The sequence below is a fragment of the Molossus molossus genome, unplaced genomic scaffold, assembly GCF_014108415.1.
Source record: "Molossus molossus isolate mMolMol1 unplaced genomic scaffold, mMolMol1.p scaffold_m16_p_6, whole genome shotgun sequence".
Classification (NCBI taxonomy): Eukaryota; Metazoa; Chordata; class Mammalia; order Chiroptera; family Molossidae; genus Molossus; species Molossus molossus.
The window spans coordinates 74,793,310-74,809,285 of record NW_023425399.1 but is presented as its reverse complement, the minus strand read 5'-3'; positions in this window follow the sequence as shown (position 1 = coordinate 74,809,285).

The window sequence follows — 15,976 nt, the reverse complement described above, 5'->3', positions numbered from 1 at the left end:
TATGGTAAAACATGCATAACATATAATTTACTATTTTAACCATTTAAAAAATTTTTTTATTATTATTTTTAATCCTCACCCGAGGATATTTTTCTGTTTATCTTTAGATAGAGTGGGAGAGAGAGAGGGAGGAAGAGAGAGAGAAACAGCGACGTGAGAGAGACACATTGAGTGGTTGCCACCCACACGACCCTAACTGGGGCTGGGGACAAACTGCAACCAAGGTATGTGCCCTTAGCAGAACCGAACCCAGGACTCTCTGGTCCGCAGGCCAACACTCTAACCGCTGAGCCAAACTAGTCAGGGCTATTTTAACCATTTTTAAGTGTACAGTTCAGTGGCATTAAGCACATTTACATTATTGCAGCCACCACAACAATCCATCTCCAGAAATTTTTTATCATCAAATTGAAACTCTGTCACTGTTAAAGAACAACTCCCCATCCCACCCCCAGCCCAGCCCCTGGCAATCACCATTCCACTTCCTGTCTCTGTGACTTGACTACTCTAGCTACCTCATTAAGTGGAATCATTTAATATCTGTCCTTTTGTGTCTGGCTTATTTCCCTTAGCAAAATGTTTCCCAGATTCATTTATATCATAGCATGTCTCAGATTTTTATTCCTTTTTAAGGTGGAATGATACCTCATTGTGCATTTTTACCACATCTTGTTTATCCATTCATCTGTTGATGGATCTGGGTTGTTTTCACCTTTTGGCTTTTGTGCATAATGCTGCTATGAACGTGGGTGTACAAGTATCTGTTTGATGAATACTGTGTTTAAACATTTAAAATTATGTTTTCCTCCAACGCACTAACTACCTTGTGTCTACCTGAAAAGCTAGTAAAACTGGCCAGGATGTAAAAACTGGTCAATGGGCTAGGTCACCCCATTATAATGAGGTCAGTTTTAAGATAGGAGCCAAAGACTGTGCATTTTCTGGGTTCTGCACAATTCTCGTTGTGCTCAGCACCTGGGGTACATCCAATAAAAGTGAACTCTTGGCGACACAGCAACACATATCACGTGGGTGCTGTCAAGGCTAGACCTCACAAAGGGCCAGAGAGGCCCAGGTTATCAGTTCTTGCCATGGCCCGGTCTTATCAAAGGGTTATTTAGTCCTCATTTTAATTAGCCAAGTACTTTATAATCATTAACTAATAGATCTTTTCCATCATCAACAGCCATCACCCCATATGTGGAAATGGAGTATTTGGTTAGGGAGGGAGCCAATTTCATGTGGGGGTTATATGCCAATATGGGTGCAATCCTAGAGACCAAGCTTGCTTTGCTCTTAGGAAATAGTGCTTCAATTTAGCTAAGCATAAATACTAAATTTGATGTTCTGTTAGTGAAGCCATAGTCCCAAGGCTGGCATGAGGCTGTACCTGACTATGGTATTGAGAACCCACCATCCAAAAGGATGGCACTGAGAGTCATGACCTGCACTGACTTCTTCCCATGCCCTCCCCAGACCTCCTTAGAACTTAGAGCTGGTAGTGGTGGGAGGACAATGCAGTGAGCACATGACCCATAATGCTGATCTCCAACAAGGGAACACAGATGATATGACTGTTGAGCAACCTACCACAATAACCTCATACTACCCTGTTATTCAATAATGCCAACATATGGGGCTTTCTTTTTTTTAATCTTTTATTTTTTATTTAAATAATTTATTTATTTTTGTTACAGATGTTTCTCCTCCCCCCCCCCCCGCACTGATTTCCCCCTCCCTCGCCCTCCCCGCCTTCTCCCCAGCTTTGTTGTCCATGTCCATTGTTCATGCATACACAACATGTGGGGCTTTCAAATCTTATTCCAAACTATGATTTTTACAGCTTTTTAAGTGATCCTTGACACGTGGGATTATACAGACTTTTAAATTACATTTTGTAAACTTAGATTACATCATATTTGAAATGAAACTCTTGTAATACATTTTATTTTAATCATTTTTAATACATGAAAACATCTTTCATTGGTAGTCATATTAATTTTTATGATAACTCAACAGTTCAGTGTATGACATGGAAATGTGTAAGAGGAATACTGTGGCCAAAAAATTAGAAAAATAATAATAGTATAAGCACAGGTAATGCATGGAACTAATTCTCTCTCTCTCTCTCTTTTTTTTTTCCATATTACACTATGGATTTTTTATGTGTAAAGATAGTTCACATAAGAATTAGTTCCTGAGAAGACATCAGCCACCACCACCACATCAACTCTTGCTCCTGAATGCCCACCAATAGGGTTCCCTCAACCCTGACCCCAGGAGATCTTCTAATCTCAGGGTTTTTCTAACACAATCAAGTTTTGGCAAAAGGTAGAAATATAACTTGGACAATTGTTGTATATCTAGAAGACATCCTCTATTAAATGCAACTCCAAAAATTCATATTCAAAATTGTGTACATACTAAAATTACAACCATGCAAAGGAGAAAGATGGACTGAAAATACACAAAAGAGAAGTAGTTATATTCAGATGACTTGTTTGTGTTTTTCTCATTTTTCAAAATGTTCTCTAATGCTGGGGTTATATTGTCAGGCAATAAAAAGGAGGGGATGTAAATAAGTTGAAAGCAAAGATTAATGAGCATTTATCTTCAATAGTATACATATTGTCCAACAGCAAAAACTCAGTATTGTCTTTTCATTTTATAATCATCGAGGCTGACAATGAAATATTCAAATGCCAAGAAACACAAAAGCAGTTCGGAATTATCCTTGAAGAAGAGTTATGCAATTCCACTATCATAACTTAATTCATACAAAGTACCTTAAGTAGTTTTATCTTCATCTGTGATTTCTTTTATTTAGTAGATTCTATGTATGTGTCTAATGATGACAAGCCAGCGGGGCCCATGTGCTGAAGCATATCTAACAATGCAATCACAGTAATTTGAAAAAATAACAAAAGAATAATTATGGCTATATAGTCTCAGGGTGGTTTTGAATACAAATGTAAAATTGGGGGTAAATGTCACAATTAATATAGCTGAAGAAAAAAAGAAAGAAAAAAACCTGGCTTGGTAGAAAGCATTTTAACTTGGATCATCAAATAAATAAAGTTAACTTCATGTGACAGCAAAAAAAAAAAAGAGAGAGAGAGAGAGAATTAGTTCCATGCATTACCTGTGCTTATACTATTATTATTTTTCTAATTTTTTGGCCACAGTATTCCTCTTACACATTTCCATGTCATACACTGAACTGTTGAGTTATCTTAAGAATTCTATTTTCACATCTCTGACCTAAGAAATAGGGCACCAGAAGGTAGCAAGCAGGTGCCAGAAAGTTCACTTATATAAAAATCATGATACATTGTTTTTTCACTATCTGAAACAGAAACTCAAAAAACAATAAAAGATAGTTACTTGGTAACAGGGAATCTGCACTTTGCAGATTATGAGTAGCCAAATCTTAATGACCTCATTCAATATATTCATTTAAAAATATTTTTTTATTGATTTTTTTTTTTTTTTTTTTTTTTTTAGAGAGAGATACATCGATATGAAAGTGGAACATTGATCGGCTAACTCCTGCATGTCCCCCACTGGGGATGAAGCTGCAACCTGGGCATGTGACTCTACCAGGAATTGAATCAGCAATCTTTCAGTGCATGGGACAATGCCCAACCAACTGAGCCATACTGGCCAGGGCAATACATTCATTCTTTCATTAAGCCAAATCCAGCTCACACTTGTTTTGTTTTTTAATTTTTTTTCTTTATTGACTTTAGAGAGAGAGGACGGGAGAAGGAGAGGGAGAGAGAGAAACATCAATGAGAGAGAACATCGATTGGCTGCTTCCTGCATGCCCCTCACTGGGGATCGGGCCTACAACCTGGGCATGTGCCCTGACCAGGAATGGAACCGGTGACCTCTTGGTGCATGGGTCTATGTTCCACCACTGGCTGGGCCACACTTGTTTTTTTAAATAAAGTTTTATTGGAACACAGCCATGCTCATTACTTTATGTATTGGTTGTGGTTGCTTTCATGCTACAATGGCAGTGTAGAGTAGCTGCAACAAAGACTGTATGGTCCATAAACCTAAAATATTTACTATCTAGCCCTTTGCATAAAATGTTTGTCAACCTTTGCTCTTGAGGAAGGAACTAACTATGGATTCCTTAAATTTTAGAAAGTCCTGAGAAGACTTGATCCCATTCCCAAATGCTCTGAGAACTCAGAGAAGATATTCTTCTCAGAGTGTCATCCACAGATTTGCAGCATCAGCAGCAATCTGGGGACTTAGAAATGCAGAATCTCAGGTCCACCCCAGAACAGCTGTAACAGACTCTGCAATTGAACAAAATCCACAGGTGGTTTATATATACATTAAAGTTTGAGAAGCACTGTGTTAGCCAGGGTTGTCCAGAGAAACAGAACCAATAGGTTGTGTGTGTGTGTGTGTGTGTGTGTGTGTGTGTGTGTAGTGACCCTTGAACAATACAGGGATTAGGAGCACCAACCCACCATGCAGTTAAAAATATGAGCATGACTTTTGACTCCCAAAAAACTTGTTGTCCCTTAGTGTCTATGGAAGATTGGTTCTAGAATCCCCCACAGACACCCAAATCATTGATGCTCAAGTCCCTTATATACAATGATGTAGAACAATGCACACAGTCAACCCTCCACATCCATAGACCCTCAAACATGGATCAAAACCAGTACAGGTTATTTATGGAAAAAAAAAAATCCATGTATAAGTGGACCCACATAGTTCAAACCCATGTTGTTTAAGAATCAGCTGTAGCCCTGGCCAGTTTGGCTCAGCAGTTAGAGTGTTGGCCCACAGACCAGAGAGTCCTGGGTTCAGTTCCTGCTAAGAGCACGTACCTTGGTTGCAGTTTGTCCCCGGCTGGGGCCGTGTAGGTGGCAACCAGTCGATGTGTCTCTCTCACATAGATGTTTCTCTCTCTCTCTCTCTCCCTCCGGCTCTATCTGAAGATAAATGCAAAAGTGTCCTCGGATGAGGATAAAAAAATAAATAAGAATCAGCTGTATATATAGAGAGATTTATTTTGAGGAACTGGCTCATGTGATTGTGTGAGGCTGGTACATCTGAAATCTGCAAGGCAGGCAGGCAGGCTGGAAATTCCAGCAAGAGTTGATGTTGTGGTCTTGAGTTGGAAGCAATCTGGAGATAGGATTCTCTCTTTTTCTCTCTTTTCTCTTTAAGCCTTTAACTGATTGGTTGAGGGGCACCTACATTATGGAAGACAATCTGCTCTACTCAAAGTCTACTGATTCAAATTTTAGTCACATCTAAAGAATATTTTCACAGCAACATCTAGACTAGTATTTAACTAGACGAGTATTAATTGAGCACCATAGCCTAGCCAAATTGACACATAAAATTGATCATCACACTTTTCAGGTAGAATGCTTTGAAAACCTGAATCATTTTCTAGGTGGAAAATTGTAGAGGTCAGGGAGAAATAGGAGGGATAGACCCATCACTAACGTGTGAAGTTGGTGAAAGCGGGTCTTTCTAAAAGGGGTCAAATATATGCTAACAGAAGGAGACTTGACTTGGGGTGGTAAACACACGATGCAATATACAGACAATGTATTATAGAATTTTTAAAAATATGTTTTTTATTGATTTTAGAGAGATCAGAAGGGAGAAATAGAAACATCAATGAGAGAGAAACATCAACATAGATTGGCTGCCTCCTGCACATCCCCTGCTGAGGATCAAGCCCACAACCCTGGCATGTGCCGTGATCAGGAATTGAATTAGTGACCCCTTGGTGCATTGGTCAATGCTCAACCACTGAGCCATATGAGCTGGGTTAGAATTTTACACTCAAAACATGTAATCTTAATAACCAATATCAACCCAATAAATGTAATAAAATTTATAGATATAGATGCCTATATCTATCTATCTATCTATCTATCTATCTATCTATCTATCTATCTATCTATACATCTATCTATCTATCTATCCTTTGTCAGAATCTACCTCAGGCATGTATGTCTCCACCTAGGGCCCATAGAAGTTACCTCATGAGGTAGAAAGAGACTAACTCTGGATCTACACTGTCCAATACCGTAGCCACCAACCACATGTGGCTGGACATGTGGCTAGTCCAAATTGAGATGTAAAATATACACCAGATTTCAGAGATTTAGTATTTAAAAACACAATAATTTTTACATAGATTATATGATAAAATGATAGCATTGTAAGTATATTAGGTTAAATAAATTATTTAAATTAATTTCACTTTTTTTTTTTACCTTTTAAATGTGGCTACTGGGAATTTTAAAATTATATATGTTACTCTCATGATATTTCTATGATGCACTAGACCTTTGCTACTGGTTTTAGATGCAGTTGTGTCCCCCCCCCCCACGCCCCCCCAACGTATATGTTGAAGCCCTAAGGCCCAGTGTGATTGTATTTGGAGACAGGGCCTTAAAGAAGTAATTACAGTTAAATGTCATCATGGCTCCCTGATTCAATAGGGCTGGTGTGCTTAAAAGAAGAGGAAGAGACACCAGGGAAGAAGGCACAGAGAGAAGGCGGCGGGAGGACACCACAAGAACACAGCCTTTTACAAGCTGGGAGAGAGTTCTCACCAGAAACCAAACCCTGCTGCCATCTTGATCTTGGACTTCCAGTCTCCAGAACTGTGTGAAAATAAATCTCTGTTGTTTAAGCCTCCCAGTCCATGGTATTTTGTATGGCAGCCCTGGGATGCTAATATGCTACTCAAAATGTGGTCCATGGACCAGCAGCCACCTGGGAGCTTGTTAGAAATGCAGCATCTCAGGCCCCACTCCAGACCATTGGAACCAGAATCTGCATTTTTACAAGATTCCTGGGTGCCTGGAGGAGCCCCGTTCTGGAGCACAGGCCAGCTTTCAAGAGGCTGAAAGTCTTCTGTCAGGGACTTCTAAGAAGGGTGGGAGAAAGGATGTGGGGGAGGTATGCTGTGGCATGGAGAAGTCAAAAGGCTTTGCCTGGTGGCCTCTGTCTCCTCGGGGACAGCAAACATCTGTAGCTAACATTGGAGAAGAGCCTTAGAATTTGAATACCCAGCCCAGGGAGCTTTTTCTGATCTTAATGATTTTCAGAGCTGGAGGTGATCCTTCAGAAAATATATAGTTCACACCTTTGAGGGGGACACGATAGCTGACTCAAGGCCACTCGGTGGGGAGGAGAATCTAGTCTCCTTACTCTCAGTCTAAAGCATGTTGCTACCATTTGACTTAATTCAGCATAAAAATTCTAGCAAAAAGGTACAATTTCAAGAGCCCCATGGGTTGCGATTCTTTTTTTTTTTTTCAATGCAGAGAAACCTGTCTTAGCTGGTCTTGGGAAAGGAGAGAAAACGGGTGAGTCCCATGGACCGGAGGGGTGAGTGCATAGTTTAATATCAACCACATGTTCTTTGCACGTCTGATAGGGATCCCACACTTCTCACTGCAAGTTTTCTACTAAAGGTTACCATATGCCGTAGGAATGTTTCACCACCATGAACTGGCCATATAAGCTGAGAGCTTTAAATCACTGCACAGGCAGAGTGAGTTAATCTATGCCTTGATTATCTGTGTGTCTGGCTATCTAAAGACGTCCCTGGCATGAAATTGTAACTCATGACTGACTTGCTAATTTGAAATATAGATGTGTGCCTTCCCTCCTTTCCCTGTTCTTGTGCACACACACATGCACACACTTAGATGTTGATTACCATTGGAGTTTGCAAATGGATTGAATGTATTCTCAAGTCTGTCCTCCAATAATTCCTATAGATATATTGCTTTCTGGAAGTTGAGGAATTACCACGCAGTTGAAAGTCACAGAGGAGAAGGGTGTAGAAGGGAAATGGGGTGGAGAAGATGTTGCCGAGGAGTAAATGAGAAGTAAGAGAAGATTAAATAGCCATTGCTTCAGTTGAAAACTATTGCTGCCTGGGAGCTGGACCAAAAGTAAGTTATAGAAAGTGGGCTGATTTAGATGTAAATCTCAGTTTTGCCTCTTGATGGGTGAGTAAACTTGGGCAGGTCCTTTAATCTGAGCCTCAGTTTGTTCACCTATAAGAATGAGAATAATAAGGCTGTTCTTGAAAATGAAATGAGAAGATATAGAATGCACATGGGAGGGTCTCAGTCAATGTTGATTTTCTTTCTTTCCTTCCATTGTTCCTTCTCCTCCTATTGAAACTGAGATGTTTTCTACACATAATGCTGGCAAGATGTGGTTCTTTACTTGCCCAGTATGAGGAGAGATTATGGATGGATACAATAAGATCATTAACATTGATGGTTTTGCTTTGATTGTTTTATTGAGCTACTCAGTATTTTTCATAGTTATCAGAGAACATAATTACCACAAGTGGCAAACAATTAAGATTCACTGATAAAGAAAAGTAGCAGGAGGAACAATAATAATATTATCATTGCTGTATACTACAGAGGTAAGCCAATGCTCTCGGTAGTTGAATGTTTGATATACTTTAAACAGCCATCTGAAAGTCTGGCTATTTCTTTTGACATAAATTTAGACTTGCAGAGATCTTTAAAATCTGTAGATCTATTTTTTACATCTCAACAATATATTTTTAAGATGTCCTTGGTAAAGAGGGGTTGTCCAGGTATAGCCTGTTAAAATATTGGTCTATTATTTCAGGTGTCAAGGACACTTAGATGAGAAATAAAGTCCCTCCCTGCATAAAGGGATCATGCTGGCTTTGGGTCACTTTTGTAGCTCTCCGAGTGGAGTCATCCAACTGGACCAAGAGCCACGGCCAAAGCCAGAGGAGAAACGCTGGCCTATCAGTCTACCCCTGGACTTTGGGACTTGGAAATCCAGAGGCTCTCTCTCTAAGGAGCTGGAAACAATAAAGAACCAAATGAAGTACAGTGATACCTCGGTTCTCGAACGCCTCGGTTTTCGACCAAATCGGGATTCGAGAAACTTTTGTCTCGGAATCCGAACAAATATTTGGAACTCGAACTTCCGAGATGAGCCGAGTTGAGCCGAATGGCGTTCATTCGGCCCAGCGCGCCTTGCTTGCGTCATCAGTGTGAGTGCAGAGAGAGAGTCACGCTTTGTGGAGAGAGTCACGCTTTCCTATTGGTTTCATTGCTTCGGTTCTCGAACAATTCGGTTCTCGACCGTCCTCCTGGAACGAATTATGTTCGAGAACCGAGGTATCACTGTATACACATGCCTCTTTTCATCTACTTCTGCATACTCACTCCCTGAATCACCAGAAAAACAAAAATAATACTTACTATTTATTAGGTAGTTAATTACATGCCAAAAAATGTGCTGACACTCTATCCTCAAACAATCCTTTGAAGTAGGAAATATTGTGTCCATCATACAGAAAATTGAGACTCAGAGAGGTTAATTAACTTGCCCAAATTCACCCAGCAAATGGCGAGCTGGGATCTGAATTCAAGTTTGACAAGATAATGCTGCCTGTTAGATCAGAGACGTTTCCTTAGCAACTTATAGTTTTAGTTTATATCTGTGTTGCAATTTATATTTATGAAATAATATTACCCTGGCATCTCCTTTTCCTTCAGATAAGAAACCATCCAGCATGGTTTTCAAAATAGTATCAACATCTTCACCTAAGTCAGAAATGACTACTCTCTTCAGCTAAAAAACTTTAGTGATCCCATTTCATTTTGTAAACACACTTGCATTTTCTAAATACCAACACTTTATCCTCTTTCACTTCTTTAATCTCACAAAACTGCCGTCTTGGCCATCAGCTGCTATATATGTTTTTGTTTGAATGTCCATTGTGGATCTGCTCTGAGTCAGGCACCGTGTTCTTCCTGGAAAGACCAATATTAATAAGTTCCCATTCTCAAGGTATTCCCAGTCAACTGAGGATGCCAGTCATGCAAACAGACAATTTCAGTGGAGTTTGTGACCACTCTTATACACTCTTACACACGTATAGTCAAAGCTGGAGAAACAGAGGATCAGCAATGACATCAACTTGGAAGCACTGGTAAGTGATTAACATTTCAGTTCGTTGTAGAGGCTGGAAGGGGGTGGCCAAGCATTGTGGTAGGAATGAGCATTTCAGTAGGAGCAACAATGAGAAGGCATGATTGGACCTGGAGTATTTCAGGACTCCTCTGTGGGGCTTTGGGATGTGGGAAGCAGGGGAGTACAGGTGGTGGGAGAGAAGTTAGGAGAAGTTCAGGCCAGGTAAGGCAGGTTCATGTCCCTTGCTCAGGAGTTTAGATTCTGTACTGTGGACAAGGAGGTCCCACGAAGTTTTTACAAGGGGAGTAGCACAATTAGATTCTTCTTTTAAGAAGATCCCCTGGCAGCAGCGAGAACTATTGCCAAAGAGAGAGAGACCCATGAGAGGAAAACCGATGACATGGCTGTGTAGTGAGCCAGCTGCAAGACGGGCTTGGTTAAATGGAATGGAGATGGGGGCCACGTATGAAGACATTTCTGAGTTAGCATTAACAAGATGAAGACAAGTATAAATGTGAAGGATTCGGGAGCTGAGTTCAAGCCAACTCTGACATGCCTTACTTGGCGACAGTATTAAAAATTTTTAAATAAGGCATTTGTAGAAAGAGCAGGTTTGGAGAATTGGGGAGGGGGATAAGAGTGTGAAATAAAAAAATTAAAAAATAAGAATCAAGTACTCTTGCCTGGATCCTACTCCCAGAGATTCTGGTTTAATTTATCTGGGGTGTAACCTAGATATTGGAATAGCTTATTTAATCTCTCCAGGTGATTATAATGAGAAGCCAAGTTAAGAACCACTGTTATGAAGAGATAAGAGAAGACTGGTAACAGAATTCTCAGAACCCCAAGTTACAGGCAAGAAGAATAGCCCAAGTGTCCATTAATAGGATATTGATCAAACTAACTATGTGATTCAAAACTCAGCCCTAGCTTCCAAGAAAAGTGAAATAAGCATACGCCACCATTTCTCCTGCTGAATGCAGCTATAAACCTGGGCAGAATGCAGGGAGCAACAATTTGAGGACTGTAAAGTAAATAGTAGCAGATGGATTGGGAAGGAAACCAGAGTTCAAAGTACCTCTGAACCAACGGTGAGTTTACCATATTGTTAGCTTCAGGGTTACCCAGTCTAGACAGAAGGTAGCCTGAAACTGCAAGTGGGCTCCAGGAGAAGCCCTCGGGTTCTGGCTCAAGAAACAGAAAGTGGATCTCTTAATGCTCAAAGAGAATGGGAGAAACCCCATTTTCTTTTTTTGTTTTTCTTCTGGCTGGAGGACTAAAAAGGGCACCCCCCCACCCCCCTCCCCACCCCCGGAAACAGAAACTACTGGGGACATAGAGAGAGAAAAGAGTTTGGAAAAGTGACCTGGTAATGTTGTTTATAAATCCCTGGGCTCACTCTACGTGGCATATATGTGAATCTGACTGTATACAGTATACCAAAAGATTTGAGATGAAAGTATAAATGGAGATAGACCACCACCCACATCCTACTCTGGCCACCAGGTGGCACACGTGCAGGACAGAGCTGAAGAGTGTGCAAAGACTTTGTGAAATTGACATTAACACCACAACTCACAAAAGTTGGTTGAAACTTGCAGCCTGAACACAACTGGGTCAGCTGCTTACTAAAGTGCTAAAAATATAAAATATTTAAATTTTAAAAATCAACATTTTCCATAGGATTTTTAAAAAAATACCCAGATAGCCCTGGCCGGTTTGGCTCAGCGGTTAGAGCGTCGGCCTGCGGTCCTGAGAGACCTGGGTTCGGTTCCCGCTAAGGGCGCGTACCTCGGTTGCAGTTTGTCCCCGGCCCTGGTCGGTTGTGCGGGTGGCAGCCACTCGACGTGTTCCTTTCACATCGATGTTTCTCTCTCTTTCTCTGTTCCTCTCTCTCCCTCCCACTCTACCTGAACAAAAAATGAAAAAATGTCCTCGGGTGAGGATTAAAAAGAAAAAAAAATACCCAGATAGTCACAATATTCAAAATGTCCAGAATGCAATACAAATTTACTCATCATAGGAAGAACCAAGAAAGTTTAAAATTACATGCTGGATGACACAGATATTGGAATCACCTGAGAAAGAATTTATTTATTTATTTATTTTTAATCCTCATCCGAGGACATTTTTCCATTTTTTGTACAGACAGAGTGGGAGGGAGAGAGAGGAAGAGAGAGAGAGAGGGAAACATCGATGTGAAAGGGACACATCGAGTGGCTGCCACCCACACAACCGACCAGGGCCGGGGACAAACTGCAACCAAGGTACGCGCCCTTAGCGGGAACCGAACCCGGGCCTCTCCGGACTGCAGGCGGACGCTCTAACCGCTGAGCCAAACCGGCCAGGGCCTGAGAAAGAATTTAAAGCAGCTATCATAAAAGTGATCCAACAAGTAAGGACAAACTTTCTTTAAATGAATGGAAGATAGACAGTTCTGGCAACAAATAAAAATAAAGATAATAAAGAAAAATCAAGTGGAAGTTTTAGAACTAAAAAATATAACTATAATTTTAAAACTCACCAATGGGCTCATTGGCAGAATGGAGATGACAGAGGAAAGAATCAGTGAATGTGAAGATTGATCAATAGAAATTCTCCAGTCTCAAAGACAGAAAGAACAAAGATTCAGAGCAAAAATGAACAAGCCTCAGGAACCTGTGGGACAATACCAAAGGCCTAACATTTGTGTAATCTGAGTCCCAGAAGTAGAGGAAATAGTATAGTACAAAAGGGGGGGGGGGGGAGAAGGAGAAGGAGGGAAAGGAGGAAGAAATGCCTAAAAACATCCCCAATTTGGCAAAACATATAAAGCCTATAGATTTGAAAAGCTCACCAAATCATAAATAGAAAATACCAAAACAAAAATCCATGCCCAGAAATATTATAATGAAACTACTTAGAACTAAAGTAATAATGGAATCTCATTGGCAACCAGAGAAAAGTGGCATATTACTTACAGAGAACAATGACCCAAATAACTGCAGACATTTCATCAGAAATCATAGAAGCTAGAAGGAAGGAAGCAGAACAACACTTTTAAAATACTAGAAGGAAATAACTATCAACCCAGAATTCTATATCCAGAAAAAATATACTTCAGGAATTTAGGTGAAATAAAAATCTTCTCAGAACAAAGAAAGTAGGATTTGTTGCTAACCGACCTGCTATAAAATTACTCAAACAGATATGGCAATGATACCAGATAGAAACTTGGAATACCAGGAATGAAGAAAGAGTAGCAGAAATGGTGGATGTATTAGTAAATATAATAGACTTTCTTTCAAATTCTTTAAACTCTGCTTTATGATTGAAAACAAAAAGTGAACACTGTTTGACATAAATGTTTGTAGATGTAATACACAGACAACTACAAAATGAAGCAGGGAGAGTAAAGGCCCTGTGAGGTGATGAGGTTTCTACATTCCTCTTGAAGCAGTAAAATATTGTGAAAAGCTAAGGATGTATTTTGTATTCCTAGAGCAACCACTTAAAACAGTATGCAAAGAGATATAATAAAACACACACACACAGAGTAAGTAAAAATAAAATACTAAAAAAGATTCAAATAACCCCAAAGATAGCACGAGATGGGAAACAAAGAAACAAAAACAGAGGGAACAAACAAAATAAAATGGTAGGCTTTAATCTTATTAATGCAAATAGTCTAAATAAATCAATTGAAAAATATTGACAGACCTCTTTCTCATGGCACCTTGGAGGTGGTCAGCTGCTTCAGGATAAAACTGAACATCTCTTTCCCAGCCACTGGGTGCCAGAACTCATTGAAGTGGACAATGAAAAACCCCGTACCTTTTGTGAGAATTGTGTGGCCTCAGAAGTTGCTTCTGTTGCTCTGGGTGAAGAATGGAAGGGTTATGTGGTTTGAATCAGTGGTGAGAATGACAAACAAGGTTTCCCCATGAAGTACGTGTCTTGACCCATGGCCATGTCCACCTGCTACTGAGTAAGGGACATTCCTGTTATAGACCAAGGAGGTCTGGAGAAAGAAAGCACAAATCTGTTCTGGGTTGCAAGGTGCATGCCAATCTCAATGTTCTCAACTTGGTTTGTTAAAAAAAAGTGGGGAAGAAAGATATTCCTGGTCTCACTGATATTACTGTGCTTCTTCACGTGGGGCCCAAATGAGCTAGCAGAATCCACAACTTGTCAATCTTTCTAAAGAAGATGATGTCTACCAATATGTTGTGAGAAAGCCCCTAAACAAAGAAGGTAAGAAACCTGGGACCAAAGTACCCAAGATTGAGCATCTTGTTATTCCACATGTCCTGCAACATCGCTCTGAACAAACAATGTACTAAGAAAGATAAAGAAGAAGTTGCAGAATATGCTAAACTTTTTACTAACAGAATAAAGGAAGCCAAAGAAAAATGCCAGAAAGAGATTGCCAAGAGACATAGGCTGACCTCTCTGAGAGTTTCTAACTCTAAGTCTGAGTCTGGTCAAAAATGAAGTTTTCTAGCCCAACCAGTGTGGCTCAGTGGATTGAGCACCCTCTCATGGACTGAGAGGCCCTGGTTTGATTCCTGGTCAAGGCATATGCCGGAGTTTCAGGCTCAATCTCCAGTAAGGGGCGTGCAGGAGATAGCCAATCAATGTCTCTGTCACACAGATGTTTCTCTCTCTCTTTCCCTTCCTCTCTCTCTAAAAAAAAAATCAATAAAAACATTTTTAAAATGAGATTTTCTAAAAGTAACAAGTAAATAAGAACAGACATAAAAAAAAAAAAAGAAGAAGAAGAAAGAGATTAGCAAAATGAATATTTGAAATGACCAAATTACACGGTGTTTTATAAGACCTTACTTAAAACAAAAGGTGTAAGAAAATTGAAAGTAAAAAGATGTATCATTTATCCCAGAGAAATGGAAGTGTATGTCCACACAAAAACCTGTACATGAATGGTTATAGAAACATTATTCATAATAGCCCCGAACTGGAAACAACCCAAATGTTCTTCAACCAATGAATGGTTAAACAAACTATGGTACACCCATACCTTGGAATACTACTCAGCAAATAAAATGAATTAACTGTTCATATACACAACAACTTGGATAGATCTTAAGGGAATTATGCTGTGTGAATGAGGTCAATCTCTAAAGATTATACACTATTTTATTCCATTTATATAGCAATATTGAAATGACAAAACCATAGAGATAGAAACAGATTAGTAGTAGCCAGGGATCAGAGAGTGAGATGAGAGGAAGGTAACTATAGCTTTAGCAGATCAATCACAAAGGATCTTTGTGATGGAGCAATTTTGTATCTTGCTCTGGCTGGTTTGGCCCTGAACTTAGAGTGTCAGCCTGCGGTCCAGAGAGACCCCGGGTTTGGTTCCCGCTAAGGGCACATACCTCAGTTGCAGTTTGTCCCCGGCCCTGGTTGGGTCGTATGAGTGGCAACCACTCAATGTGTCCCTTTCATGTTGATGTCTCTCTTTCTCTCTCTCTCCCTCCCACTCTATCTGAACAAAATATCGAAAAAAAATGTCCTCGGGTGAGGATAAAAAAAAAATGTATCTTGACCATGGTGGTCACATGAATCTACATATGATAAAAATTTCACTGGACTAAATACAAACACATGCACTCATATACTCGAGTGCATGTAAAGATGGTGAAATATGAATTAGGTATATGGGTTATATCAATGTTAATTTTTCTTTTGGGATTATACTATTGTTACCATTGGGTAGAACTGAGTTAAATTTAGTAGTCTGGCCCTGGCCGGTTTGGCTCAGCTGTTGGAGCATTGGCCTGCGAACCAGAGAGTCCCGGGTTCAGTTCTCGCTAGGGGTATGTACCAAAAAAAAAAAGAGAGAGAGATTCCAAAATGGCGGCACAGTGAATGGAAGCTGCACAGACCGTCTCCCAGGACCAAACTGGAATTACAACTAAAATACAGACAAATCATTGAGAAAAAGCAAAAGAAAAGCAGTTTGCAAGGACCATATAACCAGGGACACTGACTC